The 15922-nt window shown below is 43.1% G+C and overlaps 1 protein-coding gene and 1 long non-coding RNA gene across 5 annotated transcripts in view; both read right to left on the bottom strand.

The window, feature by feature from the left end:
- LOC103833097 overlaps positions 1-15922 on the bottom strand; it is a 1138500-nt gene that overhangs the window by 508369 nt on the left and 614209 nt on the right. The gene's annotated exons all lie outside the window — the stretch shown is intronic.
- On the bottom strand, positions 7125-14307 carry LOC117127158. The gene is made up of 3 exons (XR_004449985.1): positions 14298-14307; positions 11656-11657; positions 7125-7218 (listed from the first exon to the last, which is right to left on the bottom strand). It is a non-coding gene; the product is annotated as an uncharacterized LOC117127158 (long non-coding RNA).

Raw genomic sequence — 15922 nt, 5'->3', positions numbered from 1 at the left:
ATCCTCGTCGAAACGCTTTTCGTTTCGTCTCAATTGAGTTTCCGTTGAGATTTACGACGAACACAAGTGGGACTCTTCTCGGCTTGCTTCCACTCGCTACGTGCGACCTGTCAGACTGTCAGTCGCTACGTAGCGACCTGTAAGGCCTCAGAAAGGTCCTTCTTTGGGTTCTCTTTTGAATCCTCGTCGAAAAGTCTTTCGTTTCGTCTCAATCGAGTTTCCGTTGAGATTTACGACGAACACAAGTGGGACTCTTCTCGGTTTGCTTCCACTCGCTACGTAGCGACCTGTCAGACTGTCAGTCGCTACGTAGCGACCTGTAAGGCCTCAGAAAGGTCCTTCTTTGGGTTCTCTTTTGAATCCTCGTCGAAACGCTTTTCGTTTCGTCTCAATCGGAGTTTCCGTTGAGATTTTACGACGAAAACAAGTGGGACTCGTCTCGGCTTGCTTCCACTCGCTACGTAGCGACCTGTCAGACTGTCAGTCGCTACGTAGCGACCTGTAAGGCCTCAGAAAGGTCCTTCTTTGGGTTGTCTTTTGAATCCTCGTCAAAACGCTTTTCGTTTCGTCTCAATCGGAGTTTCCGTTGAGATTTTACGATGAAAACAAGTTGGACGCTTCTCGGCTTGCTTCCATTCGCTACTTAGCGACCTGTCAGACTGTCAGTCGCTACGTAGCGACCTGTAAGTCCTCAACGGGTTCTTCCTTTGCGTTCTCCTTTGAATCCTCTTCGAAATGCTTTTTGTTTCGTCTCAATCGGAGTTTCCGTTGAGATTTTACGACGAAAACAAGTAGGACGCTTCTTGGCTTGCTTCCATTCGCTACGTAGCGACCTGTCAGACTGTCAGTCGCTACGTAGCGACCTGTAAGTCCTCAAAGGGTTCTTCCTTTGCGTTCTCCTTTGAATCCCCTTCAAAATGCTTTTCGTTTCGTTTCAATCGGAGTTTCCGTTGAGATTTTACGACGAAAACAAGTGGGACTCGTCTCGGCTCCCTTCCACTCGCTATAGCGACCGAGATGACATCCTCACTCGCTATAGCAACCTGTCAGCCTCAAAGGGGTCCTCCTTTGCGTTCTCCTTGAATTCTCATCGAAACGCTTTTGGTTTCGTCTCAATCGGAGTTTCCGTTGAGATTTTACGACAAAAACAAGTAAACCTCATCCTAAACTCCTTGGCTTGTTTCTGCTCACACCCTACCTCCATCTTTGCGTTCACGTTCGAATCTCGATCGAAACGTCTCTTGTTCGCCTCGATTGAAGTTACCATTGAGATTTACGATATAAAAAAAAAACCGCAAAGACCTATTTTCTCGCATGGATTCAGATTAATCGTATAAAACGGCAATGGTTAACTTAACACCTTAGCCGCCTTAACTATACGATTATGTTGGACCTTTTTACAAAAATCGACGTCTTATCTAAAGAGAAGATAACAGTCAAGTTCGGAAGATAAATGTCAAGTTTCAAAGGGTAAACACCAATATCGGAAATGGCGAACATACACGAGAATAGGAAACGGAAATGAGCACGCAAAACTGAGAAGGGACAAAACTGCATCTTCGAGAGAACTAAGGTATTTCCGACTTGAAATTTTTGAAATCAGACTTGGAATTTTCGTAGGAAATTACTTCGAGGCTGCCATAGAACTTTAGGGAACGTAAACCTAGGCGGATAGTCTAGCGAACTAAGTTTTAAGCGATTTTTCCTGTCTCGATATATTGGTCCCATAATTGTTCATCCAAATCTTGCAAACCGATCTAAACTCTCCGAAAGTCGAGAAATGATCGCCACGCATATCAAGCTCGCTTCCTAAAGAGAGAAAAAGTTAGAGACATGAACGTCGTCTTAAAACCGATTCGTTTCTCTCTGCAATTTTTCTCGGAACCGACATATCCCAAGTCGTCAACGTGGAAACAACCAAATCACAGTCCAAGCGTCGTCTATAAATCGTCCCGAATTATCGATCATTCCAACATCAGGAGAGGAACGTACACAACCCTTCAAAGTATCGGTTCAACCGTTTTTCTTTCGTAAAAAAAAAAGGGGGGAGTAGGTACGTATACTATACTCTATAACTCCCAAACTTCAAAAACTTCTGCAAATCGTCAAGAATAGGCAAACGACAATCTTAATATTCGTCTAAACGCTAGCAACATATCCAGACGATCATGAACATAACCTCAAAAACTATACATCATTTCTTGTCGCAATCATGCGTACAGAAAACTTGTACCAATATCAAACTGAAACTCGACGATTAGCCAAAGTATTGAAGCCTTTCCGGCTTCAGAAAGCCAGTTTCGTTTTAAAACTTAGCGGCGAGAAATCTTCAATCACCAAAGCATTTCTTTCAGTTTCCGTTGTACCAAGTAAGTCACGGAAAAGTATCGAAAACATTTGCGACGAAGAAAACTCGAGAATATATGTAGCATCGTGCACATTAAAAGAAGCACTTTCCTCCCGATGGTTAGCTAGATCCACTTCTGGTTGACCAATTCTTTCAAGAAACAAATGTGTCATGAGAATCCTCTCGAAAAACCTTTAAAAAACGTTCCGCGACTAGATCGTATTGAAATAAACTTCGGTAATACTCCATGGGTAACGCCAAGCAACCTTCACCGAAGATCAAAATCACAGCGGGAACGTTTCTCGTAGAACCCGCAGAAACAATGCTACTTTGACATATGTATACATATCACTGATTTACGACCTTCGTAAAATCGGTTATATGATATGATAAATTATCGTATAGCCCACAATCGGAAATCATATGATAAATTCTTCATAACGAAACTAAGTCCTAACAACCAAACGGTTAACGGAAAATCTAAACTTTTCGAAAATTGACCAAGTTCAATACGCTCCACAATTCACTTTAAGCCCGCAACGTTTTAACCACAATACGCGGCATGTAAGGAAAAATTTGTAACAAAGCTTCTAGAGCTATACGAAACATCCTAAAAAATGCACGAAATACATCTCGGAAGGCCAACTCTTCACAAAGCACCATGAAGGAAAACACTTGTTCCCATGGACAAATTTACACGACACCTCAGTCATAATTCCTCGATCGCAAACAAAACTATTAGCATCCGAACAGGAACAACAATTTTTGGCTGCGAACATTCTTAGTCAAACCAGAATGTTTCTCAAACACAGGGCTAATACTAAACCCTCGCAACATCGCGAAATATCTTCAAAGCCCGCGAACATTTCAAGCACGAAACGTGGCATACGAAAGAATAACAAATCTTCAGCATCGCGAGACGTCGCGGACGCCTGAAGATTAGTTCTTCGACGAAATTTCCTTCCTCGATAAAACACCTTCATGGAAGACCAGACAGTCATACGCACTAACATCTTCTCAAAACATATTCTTCGCGAAGACTCAAAATAGTAATTTTTACCATTAAGTTTGTTGCTGATCACAACAAACTCTTAACGTCCTAAACAGACTTAGCCATCTCGTAGAAGATGACTCTCTTACATCCGACACAAGGATATAGCGCTATAAAAGAAATCCGAAATTTTGGTCCAGCACTTCCGGTCTCCGGAGAGATGCTCGATTCCAACCATACAAGTCGTATAAGCCGAGAACCTATCGCGGACTTTAAATCGGTATGGAATCAGGATGAAACTGAAACGGGATACGTAAGTCGAATTAGTCATCGCACCCTCTAAAACCAGGAGTAAACCTAGGTCTTGCCCTAAACCCAGCGCACTGGTCTCTAACATCTCTAGGCATAGTATCAAACACCCTGATACGAGATCCCAAAATTTGTCTCTTTGCCAATATTCGAACGTCTTCAGAAAATCCCGCAAGTTTACACACTGCGGAAAACTCTCGAAACAGATTATGGATATGGCAATTCACACAGAGTTAGATTACGAGACGACAACTCGTAGTCTTCCCTCTACACCCATACAAAATGCCATCGGCAGCAACACGCCTTATAACCGCTACATAAAAACTAGACCATAAAGGTCCTACTGGAAAACTAGTCATAAGAACCTTAACTCCAAGATGAACTACGAAAGGCTTGATCCCTTCAACAAGGGTACGTAGGCAGCCGTCATAAGGCGCAGCCCCAATCTTATCGCGTTTTCTACTTTTAGGAGAGCGAGAAGATCACTTACCACAGACCTTTTCAACCATTAATTCCGCCTAACTCACCTACCTTGCCTAACTTGCCAAGCCACTCGCTAGAACCTCACGCTAGAAGCTCATGATTCTAACGAGCTGGGGGGCTAACTGTTGGGGTCAAAATCGGTCACGACGGAATCAATGTCTGAAAGTCCGTAAAAATCAGCATAACCGTTTTTACGAAAAGTAATCTTCGTAAAGAAATCTTTACGAAGAGCCTTGCAGTAAAATATCGTCCAAATCTCAATCGAACCACTAAATACCGATTGTCCGAAGGCAACAGACATGTATCCAAATCGGCCGCGGACAAGCTCGAGTATGGAAATCAGACCGCGGACAAGCCAAGCTCGATCGATACGCGGCAACCAAGCATGCACACAGCTCGGTCGCTACGTAGCGACCGAGCTCGAGCCAAGCTCGGTCGCTACGTAGCGACCGAGCATCCGTCTCGCTCGGTCGCTACGTAGCGACCGAGCGATCGTCCCGCTCGGTCGCTACGTAGCGACCGAGCTCGAGCCAAAGCTCGGTCGCTACGTAGCGACCGAGCGATCGTCCCGCTCGGTCGCTACGTAGCGACCGAGCTCGAGCCAAAGCTCGGTCGCTACGTAGCGACCGAGCGATCGTCCCGCTCGGTCGTTACGTAGCGACCGAGCTCGAGCCAAAGCTTGGTCGCTACGTAGCGACCGAGCGATCGTCCCGCTCGGTCGCTACGTAGCGACCGAGCTCGAGCCAAAGCTCGGTCGCTACGTAGCGACCGAGCGATCGTCCCGCTCGGTCGCTATGTAGCGACCGAGCTCAGCCAAGCTCGGTCGCTACGTAGCGACCGAGCGATCATCCCGCTCGGTCGCTACGTACGACCGAGCTCGAGCCAAAGCTCGGTCGCTACGTAGCGACCGAGCGATCGTCCCGCTCGGTCGCTACGTAGCGACCGAGGTCGAGCCAAAGCTCGGTCGCTACGTAGCGACCGAGCGATCGTCCCGCTCAGTCGCTACGTAGCGACCGAGCTCGAGCCAAAGCTCGGTCGCTACGTAGCGACCGAGCTCGGGCCAAAGCTCGGTCGCTACGTAGCGACCGAGCGATCGTCCCGCTCGGTCGCTACGTAGCGACCGAGCTCAGCCAAGCTCGGTCGCTACGTAGCGACCGAGCGCTCGTCCCGCTCGGGTCGCTCGACGAAGCGGGGCTCGAGCCAAAGTTCGGTCGCTGTGTAGCGATTGAACCTTTCCGAACGTCAATACGACACCAGTTCTTGCATTCTCGTCAAAACCTTCGAATGCTATCTCCCGAAGACCGTAGCAAGCTCAGTCCATGTTTCCCGCCATTCTAATTCATCGATCAAACTTCGCGGATTAGAAACCGCGGAAAACTCGTGGTAAACGTGTCGAGTCGGAAGACGGCCCAAAGGGACCTAAAACACGACTCGAGGCCCATCCTACGATTTTCCTAATCAAAAGCCCGTAAACCACAGCCTGGTTTACGCTTGGTCTACAAGGAAGGATAAATGTCAAGTTTCCGCGGATAAATACGGAAGTTTTGAAGATAATTGTGAAGATCGGGAAAAATGGAATATCTCCATTTTTATGCTATGACGGCTTAAGGGCAGAAGAGTAAAAAGCGTAAACCGACCTTGGAGCTAGTATATAAGGAGTCCTAGGCGAGGAGCAAGGGGAGAACTTTTTAGATTCGGATTCTCTGCACTTAGAAACTTCAGGCTTATTCTCGACAAGTTCGGTTTCTATGACTGGCACTCAATTACTAGAAGAACTCGCCCAGGCAGTTCGATCTCTTGCTATCAGCTCGCTAATTGAATACGTTCGGCTTGATCCTCGAAAGGGGTACGTAGGCAGCCTTTAACAAGGTTCAGTCCGAAATCAATCTAAGCCTTTTAGATATCTTTTTCGTCCTTTGTTATCGAGCTGCGACTCAACTAGGATTAGGTTTTTATGTTGCTAGAACTAGGTAACTCGCTGACGGCCCCTGCGGCCAAAGCCTTTGTATTCTCTTGTAATGATCGCAACGCTCTTACGCGGACTCGAAATAAGATCTACTGTTTTCTCTAAACTCGTTTGTTATCTTTTCATGATTTCCGCATATATTCGATCACTTGTCGTTCGCTCTCGCAGAGATCCGGGACCTCTGGGAAATTAGGGTTTTCCTAGTTTCCTTATTTAAACGGAAATCGACAGTGCGAATTTCGGTTTCCACAACGTTGGGCTTCAGACAACCCGGACATAACAGTTCACTTTGTTCCCTTGGGACCTAATGGAGTTAAGGTCTGGATTGATGTGGTGAAGGTGAATAAGGCAGAGGTTTGGCGGCCATCTGATGAGATTGAGAGTATGGGAGATGCACTTGGCACCTGTATTGCATGGCCAAAGGAGAAAGTGATCTTCTGTTAACTATCAGGTCTAATGTACTTCTCTTTCTGCTTGGATAAGACTAAGTGATGCACTTATGAATTTGTTGTACTAGTAATGTGTCGGATTGAGACTTGTAGTATGGTACCTCTTTTCAATGAATGTTTCTGTTTGTGTGTTTCAATGTATGAATATGGGTTGTTCAATATAAATCGAGCAGGTTGTGGTCTAATAACAAATCTTAAGAGCTATGAGAAACTGACAATTAACTAATAGCATCTGTAAAACCGCTGTAGTATAATGCAATATGAGAAACAATTACAGCCTTCGAGTAATGCTATTGAACGCTGTAGTATAGTGCAATATGAGAAACAATTATAGCCTTCGGGTTATGCTATTGAAATAAGAAATGTAGCAGGCGGAAACACTGCTATTATAATGTCGCAATATAATAGCATCAAGTAAAACTGCTATCATATAACGTCACTATAATAGCATTTAAAAACTGTTATTATAGTGGAGGACCTATTATAGCTGGGGCAGACATAGCGGTTCATAATACGCTATCTCATGCATATGATAGCGGTTTTCTCCTGCTAAGAATGAAAGATTTTTTTGTAGTGTTGGATAATAAAGGTATGATTTTTCTTCTATTCAATAGAAGATTCGTTTGGATTTACTTGGCGTGTCGACAAAGGAATCAATGTACGTCTGCTGAAGCTGCTAAAGCAGGCATCAGAGCTCATCCAAACCATGATACTTTTATGGATCAGTCTGATAAGGAAGTCAAGCTACGGTGGCAGGTTGTGGTTTTTTGGTTTTCTAATTTTCAAATTTTAATAAGCTCTATGAGTATGTTGTTTGCCTGTGTGTTTGTGGCTCAATAAGCTCTATGAGCATCTTTTCTCATTTATTCGTTGTGGTTTATTGGTTTTGTGATGGCCATTGGTTTACTGCAAGTCTTGATATCAAGATTATGCATTTGAATAAAAATGCTTTGTTTGGTTATTACTTCAACGGTGTTATGGATACTATTAAAGTTTACTCCAATTTTTTAATTTACTCTTAATTAAAAATACTATTAAAGTTCATAATTGTTTTACAACAATTTTATCTATGTATTTAAAATTCATTTTAAAAATTATTAACTTGTCTAACTATAATAAATATAAAAACTATAATTATTTATTTTTTCTCAATGTTTATTTTAATTTAACTATACCATTAAGACACGTAGAGAAAACACTATTAAACATTAGATATTTTAAAAATTTATGTTTATTATTAAATAATTTATTATAAATTATTTTTAAATTGCTATTTCTTTTGATTTTTTTATTATGTCTATTAACTTTTACGGTTAAAATTGTTTGATGTTATAATATTCAACCTTAATTTCATTACGGTTAACTAAATTTCACAATATAATGGGCTATTATTTTGTTGTCAAGTTATTTTGCATTATGTTAATCGCTTCGCGTAATATCCTATTTGTTTTTAATTTACAGCTTAGAAATTGTTTTTATATTAACATGGTTTGTTTAAAATTTCCTATCAAACAAATGCTTCTAACAGTGGACTGAGCTTCAATGGCAGATTACTCATAACACACTAGTTTTCAGGCTCTTTGGTTATATTTTGGTACATTGGAATTTATGGGTTTTATTATTGGTACCACAACAGATTCTGCATTTGTTCTCATTAAACCAAATACAGTGCAAGATGGAATGGAAGGAAACCACCTGGATAAGTTGGATTAAGGATGATCATTAGAGCATGAGCATCAGTGAACCCCCCTTTGGGGTTCACCTTCTTAATTTTTTATTATTAAAGTTTTTCTTTTTTTCATTTTGATTTTTTTTTAAAAAAAAAAAAAAAAAAAAAAAATTGACCAATCGCGGGCCGCCACGTGTCGTGGGGCCCGCGCTACAGTGATGAACTTTAGGAAAGAGGGTATCATGCAGAAGAGGTGAGAAGGGGTGAGTTCATCACTTTTGCTTTTTTTAATATTTTTTTTTTCTCGTAAAACGTGTGAACCTCCCTCTTGAACCTCTAATGCTCTTGCTCTTAGTGCTTACTAAGGATTTGGAATAAGGACACAAGTTTGAGCAGGACAAGTCGGTGTCTTGGCGCAAGCTTTCTTTCTTTGGGAAGCATTTTATATGTTTCTTTTTTATATCACCTTTGGCACATTGTGTATGCCATATGGCGGAGAGAACAGGAGGCCTCCCTCCTTATTTATGAATGGATGTGGTCTTTTAATTGCAAAATAATTAGGAGAATGTTTCTTATGGTGACAATGGTACTAAGGTTTATTCAATGTTGGATCAAAATCAGTTACGACGGAATCAATGTCTAAAACTCCCCGAAAAATATTTCTCGATTTGTGAATTTCGTATAATTTTTATTGAAAATATTATACGACGAGTTATTAATATTGTTGGGATCAAAAAAGGACACGACGAAGTTAACATCCAAATATCCGTCAAAAAGAACATGTTCATAAAACGTCAAAAAAGGATCCAAAAAAGGTCGCCACGTAGCGACCGGTCCGCGAACGAGCCGGTTGCTATGTAACGACTGACCAAGCAATTCGGTCCGTCGCTACGTAGTGACCAACCCGTGAATCGCTACGTAGCGACTAACCCGCGAATGAACCAGTGCGGACCAGGTCGCTACGTAGCGACCAAATTGTCTCGGACATCGATCAACGGGTACGACCCAAATCCATGCACTCTTGTCTGTTCCTCAATGCTAGCTCCCATGTACTGCAGCCATATCATTTCTCACATCATTCCGATCAAAGTTACCATAGAAACTTTACGATAAAACCGTGAGAACTTGTTTTTGTCAAAGAGAAAATCGTAACAAACATTTCATGTCGAAAGATGGCCCAACGAGGTCTAAAATGCGACTACAAGCCCACTTACGATCCTTTAAGAATGAGCTCGTAGATACTATGGCGGTTTATGTTTTTATAAAAACAAATATAAAGATAAGTTTCCGCAGAAAAAATGTTAAGTTTCCGCGGATAAACAAGAAGATCGTAAAAGATAGAATATCTCCATTTTTCACTTAAGACGGCTTAAGGGCAGGAAGGGAAAAGATAAAACCGACCTTGGAGGAGTATATAAGGAGTCCTAGGCGAGAGGTACAAAAAAGAGAACTCTTGGCACTTAGAAACTTTGAGGCATTATTCTCGACATGCTCTATTTCTATGACTGGCACCCAATTACCAGACAAACGTGCACAAGCAGTTCGATCTCTTGGTTCACTCTTGAACTACGTTCGGCTTGATCCTCGAAAGGGGTACGTAGGCAGCCTTTCATAAGGTTCAGTCCAAAATCAATCAAAACCATTTTCATATCTTTTCCGTTTTCTGTTATCGAGCTACGACTCAACTAGGTTTAATTTTAGGTTGCTAGAACTAGGTAATTTACTGACAGCTCTTGCGGCCGAAGCTTTTACACTCTCTTGTAATAATCGCAACGCTCTTACGCGGATTCGAAATAAAATCTACCTTTTCTATAATTTCGTTTTATTATCTTTTCATATTTTCCGCGTTTATTTGGTCACTTGTAGTTGTCTCTCGCAGAGAATCTGGGACCTCAGAGAAAGTTAGGGTTTCCTGACTTTCCTCCGCTTACGGAAATCGACAGTGCGAATTTCGGTTTCCACATTCAACATCAATTTTGCTAATCATAGTAGCACAACAGTGACACCCAATTTGTTTGGAGGCAAGTACACCGTCTGATTCGTTAGTCAGTTACCTTAGGATTAAACCATGCCACGGTATTTGTCCTTTTCTCTTAACGATTCGTGTGTGTGAGAAGGAGATGGATACGAGAATAGTGATATTTCAGGTTTTGAGGTTTAATGGAATGGGATTAACTATATATCAGGGTATCATTAAACCCAAATTCTTTAGCTCAACGGAGCAAACCCAGAATTTTTTTTAATGAGAGTACTAAGTTAGAATTGCAGAAGAGTGGGAAGCAATTGGACTATAACTTACTTTAGGAAAATATAGCATCAACATAAACTAGATTTTTTATTTTTGTCTGTTACGAAACAAGATTTTGAGTTTGTGAACGGATTTCAAACCCACTTTGGATACGACAATCTGGTTACGGTGGATCATATTAGGAGGGATGGCGGATTGGCTCTCTTCTATAATAATATGCATCAGGTTAAGGTTTTGTATTCGAGTAACCGGATAATATATGGAGGCTCTTGGTAAAAAGATTTTTCTAACATTTTTTTAAGGAGATCCGGTCCAAAAATTAAGATAACATGTCTAGGAACGGTTAACACGTTATGGGTTATCGAGCTTAGATCCCTGGCTTATAATTGGGTATTTAAATGAGATCACTGAAAACCATGAAAAAGAGGGAGGATATCTAAGAAGCACATATTCTTTTGTTCCTTTCAACAACATGATTCGAAATAGTGGTTTATTAGAGTTTCCAGTTCGGGATAACAAAATGTCATGGCAAGGCAGAAGAGAGAAAGGAAAAGGGGCAGTAATGATCAGATGTCGTCTAGACCGTGCCCTAGCAAATGAATATTGGCACACACCCTTTTCATTTTCTTACACAGAATACTTAAGGATGGTAGGGTCTGATCATCACCCAATCATAGCTTACATCGAATACAAAGTCCCTAAGATAAGAGGACAATTTCGGTTTAATAAGGGATGGATTGGGAAGGAAGGTCTAATGGAATCGATTGCAATAGGATTGTCAGAATATAATGAAGGCTGTACGGAGGATATTGTTACAAAAATTAGCAATTGCCGTCATGAAATTGCTAAATGGCGAAAGAACAACCCACCATATGGGAAGGAAAAAAATAGTGATCTTCAAAAGGCGCTAAAAGAGGTTCAGACAGATAACAATAGGTCTCAGGAGGATATTTTAGAGGTATCCAAAAAATTATAGGACGCATATAAGGATGAAGAGGATTACTAGCATAAAAAAATAGGAATATGTGGTATTCATCAGGGGATCTTAATACTAAATTTTATCATGCTCTAACGAAACAACGACATATTCACAATAGAATTGTGGGACTCTATGATGCAAATGGAAATTGGATCACAGAGGATAAATGTGTTGAACAAGTGGCTGTGGACTATTTCGAGGATCTTTTCAGTACTACTTCTCCATCCGAGTTTGACGGTTCCCTAGCGGATATAACGCTGGGTATTACTCCCTAGATAAACCAAAGGTTACTTGTTGGAGTCAAAAACGGTTACGACAAATTTAACATCCAAAACATCCGAGGAAGAAAGTAAGAATTTCTCCGAAGAGTACTTTTCGAAAAGAGACTCTTTCTTACGAAAAAGCTTTACGGAAGAAAGAATCGAGATGTCCGACGAAGGCTCGAAACAGGTCGCTACGTAGCGACCGAGCTCGAGCCAAATCTCGGTCGCTACGTAGCGACCGAGCGATCGTCCCGCTAGGCGAGGAGCAAGGAAAAGAACTTTTTCAGAGAAAACTTAGCACTTAGAGCAATTTAGGCAATTTTCCGTTTTTGTTATTTCGAGCTGCGACTCAATTAGGTTTAGCCGTCTTAGGGTTGCTAGAACTAGGAATCTCGCCGACAGCTCTCGAGCCCAAGCTTATACCTTGTTGTAACGCTCATACGCAGATTCGGAATAAGATCTACTTTGCTCTCTTTTCGATTTCTTATTTTTATCGTTGTTATTCTCGTGTTCTGATTGCTTGACGTGTGGTAATTAACAGATATCCGGGTCCTCTGGGAAATTAAGGTTTTCCTAGTTTCCTTATTTAAACGGAAATCGACAGTGTGAATTTCGGTTCCCACAGTTTGGCGCTAGAAGGAGGGGAACTTACGGATCAATCTAACCCGCAAAAGCCACTCAACGATCAGGAATGATATGCGAGATTCGACGTGCGCGAACGTCATCTCATTCAAGGGGGGAGAAACGATCGATCGGGCCAAACCTCGAAACGATCTCCTTGTTATCGAGTTGACGATTCGAGATATCGACGTCGCTAGAGTACTAATCGATACCGGAAGCTCGGCCGATATCATCTTCAAAGACACTCTTGAAAAGATGGGGGTCAGTCAATCCGAAATCGCGAAATACCCAAGCCCATTGCTAGGACTTTCGGGGGAAACGACCATGGCCTATGGATCGATTAGACTCGCTGTCAAAGCCGGAAACGTGACTAACATCACAGAGTTTCTAGTAGTTGACCGCCCCGCATCTTATAACGTTATCATGGGGACGCCATGGCTAAACACCATGCGCGCAATCCCATCAACCTACCATCTTTGCCTCAAGTTCCCGACCCCTAACGGAGTCGAGGTAATCTGGGGAAATCCAAGAGTTTCACAGGTTTGTTTCGCCGCGGAACTAAAACGAAAGAGACCGATCCTCGAAGTTACTCCTAAGAAAGCGGAGAAAAAGACCTCCAGCAAAAATACGCAAAGTCAGGATTCAGCGGAATTCTTCTGGCAGTTTCGCAGCATCGCAGCTCTAGATGAAAAACGCGAGCCAACATGCGAACCCGTGGTAACGATCTGTCTCGACGAAGCCTTCCCAGAACGCTGCGTCGAGATTGGAGCCAATCTCCACGAGCCTTTAAGGACAGAACTCATAACCTGTCTTAAAAAGAACCTTAATACTTTCGCATGGGCTGCGGAAGATATGCCAGGAATCGACATTAACATAACATGTCACGAGCTGAATATCGACCCGACATTCAAACCCGTCAAACAGAAAAGACGGAAGCTGGGACCCGAACGTGCTACCGCAGTAAACGATGAGGTCGAAAAACTGCTTAAAGTTGGGTCGATAACGGAAGTAAGATACCCGGACTGGCTCGCCAACCCCGTAGTAGTCAAAAAGAAAAACGGGAAGTGGCGAGTTTGCGTAGATTTTACCGACCTAAACAAGGCATGTCCAAAGGATAGCTTCCCTCTACCACATATCGATCGATTGGTAGAAGCAACAGCGGGCAACGAACTCTTATCCTTCATGGATGCCTTCTCAGGTTATAATCAAATTAGGATGAATCCCGACGATCGTGAGAAGACTGCGTTCATTACCGATCGCGGAACTTATTGCTATAAGGTAATGCCCTTCGGCCTCAAAAACGCTGGAGCAACTTACCAACGACTTGTGAACCGAATGTTCTCCAAACAACTCGGAAAAACGATGGAAGTTTATATCGACGACATGCTCGTCAAATCCCTCAAAGCAAGAGATCACGTATCACATCTCGAAGAATGCTTTGCACAACTAAACTCCCATAACATGAAGCTCAACCCGACGAAATGTAGATTCGCCGTGGCATCAGGAGAATTCCTCGGCTACTTGGTCACCAACCGCGGCATCGAAGCAAATCCAAAACAGATCAACGCACTAATCGAGATGGCTTCACCAAAGAACAAGCGGGAGGTCCAGAGACTGACCCGCAGAATCGCAGCACTTAACCGATTTATTTCACGATCAACAGATAAGTGCCTGCCCTTCTACGATGTCATGCGAGGAAATAAAAAGTTCGAATGGACGGAAGAGTGCGAAAACGCCTTCCAACAGCTGAAGCGTTATTTAGCTACTCCTCCAGTCCTCGCAAAACCCGTGGAAGGGGAGCCTTTATTCTTGTACATCGCGGTGTCGGCAACAGCCGTAAGCGGAGTCCTGATCAGGGAAGAACGCGGAGAGCAGAAAAATGGGCAGCTCGCAAGATCCGAACACAGGCCGCACGCTACGTAACAGTGGACGGCGAAATCTACAAATGGAGATTCTCCGGACCACTCCTGACGTGCTTGGAAGGAGAAAAGGCGAGGAAAGTAATGGAGGAAATACATTCCGGCTCATGCGGCAACCATTCCGGCGGAAGATCACTAGCCGTGAAAATCAAACGCCACGGATACTATTGGCCAACAATGATCGGAGATTGCGAGAAATTCGCACGAAAATGCGAAAAATGCCAAAGGCATGCGCCAACTATCCGACAACCGGCCGAAGTTCTTTCCTCCATCACATCGCCTTATCCCTTTATGCGTTGGGCCATGGATATTGTCGGACCTCTGCATAATTCAAAGCAAAAGCGTTTCCTTCTAGTCCTTACCGATTTTTTCTCAAAATGGGTAGAGGCGGACTCGTACGCAAGTATAAAAGACGTCCAAGTTGAGAATTTCGTATGGAGAAACATCATCTGTAGGCATGGCGTTCCTTACGAAATCGTAACCGATAACGGGTCTCAATTCATTTCCACCCGATTCGAGGCATTCTACGAAAAGTGGAAGATACGACTCAACAAGTCAACTCCAAGATATCCGCAGTGCAACGGACAGGCTGAAACAATCAACAAGACCATTCTCGACAGACTGAAGAAACGCTTGGAGGCCAAAAAAGGTAGATGGGCCGACGAACTCGAGGGAGTCCTCTGGTCTCACCGTACCACCCCAAGGCGAGCAACGGGAGAAACTCCCTTCGCCCTGGTATACGGCACGGAGTGCATGATTCCCGCAGAAGTAGAATTTCCCGGTGTTCGAAGAAGGTTCTTACCTGAACGAGAGGAACTCAACAATACTATGCTCTTGGACGACCTCGACCTCATTAACGAAGCCGGGATCGAGCGCTCATCCGAATTCAAAACTACCAGCACGCCGCTGCAAGATACTATAATTCCAACGTACGGAATCGTAGGTTCAATCAGGGAGATCTGGTCCTTCGTAAAGTCTTCCAAAACACCGCTGAACGAAACGCGGGAAAACTCGGAGCAAACTGGGAAAGTCCCTATAAAATCGAAAAAGTCGTCCGACCAGGTTCTTACGAAATAGCCAACATGCAGGGCATAAAAATCCCTAGAACCTGGAATGCGATGCATCTCAAAAAATACTATCACTAAACAAACCAACTCGCAATCATTGAACTACGAGACGGCTTGATCTCCGCAAGGAGTACGTAGGCAGTTTGCCGAAAGGCAAATTCAGCTGTCCCCCCTCATTAAAAAAGGGGGGGGGGAGTGGGTACGTATACTCGTATACTCCCAAAAAATCGAAAAACTTCTTACCACACTTTTGGTGTTTTCGACTTATCAAAACATCCTCACCCGCGAAATCGAAACGAGGTCTTCGGAAATCAGTCGGCCGGTTGGGAGAATCAACCTTTAGCATCGCGAGACGTCGCAAAAAATGCCTCAAAGTTGGTTTCTTCCGAGCAAACGAAATCTCCGCAAAAAGACACATACATGCACACATTAACATTTATTTTGCGCAAAATAATCAAAACAACGGCACACGCCACCAAGTCCGATGCTGATCACATCGAACTCACAAACGTCCTAAACAGACATAGACATCTCACGGAGATGACTCTCTTACATCCGACACAAGGATAATAGCGCTATAAAAGAAATCCGAAATTTTGGTCTAGCACTTC

This window comes from Brassica rapa, chromosome A08, assembly GCF_000309985.2.
Source record: "Brassica rapa cultivar Chiifu-401-42 chromosome A08, CAAS_Brap_v3.01, whole genome shotgun sequence".
Classification (NCBI taxonomy): domain Eukaryota; kingdom Viridiplantae; phylum Streptophyta; class Magnoliopsida; order Brassicales; family Brassicaceae; genus Brassica; species Brassica rapa.
Note: the sequence above shows the minus strand (reverse complement) of the source record. Positions and strands in the feature narration are given on the sequence as shown.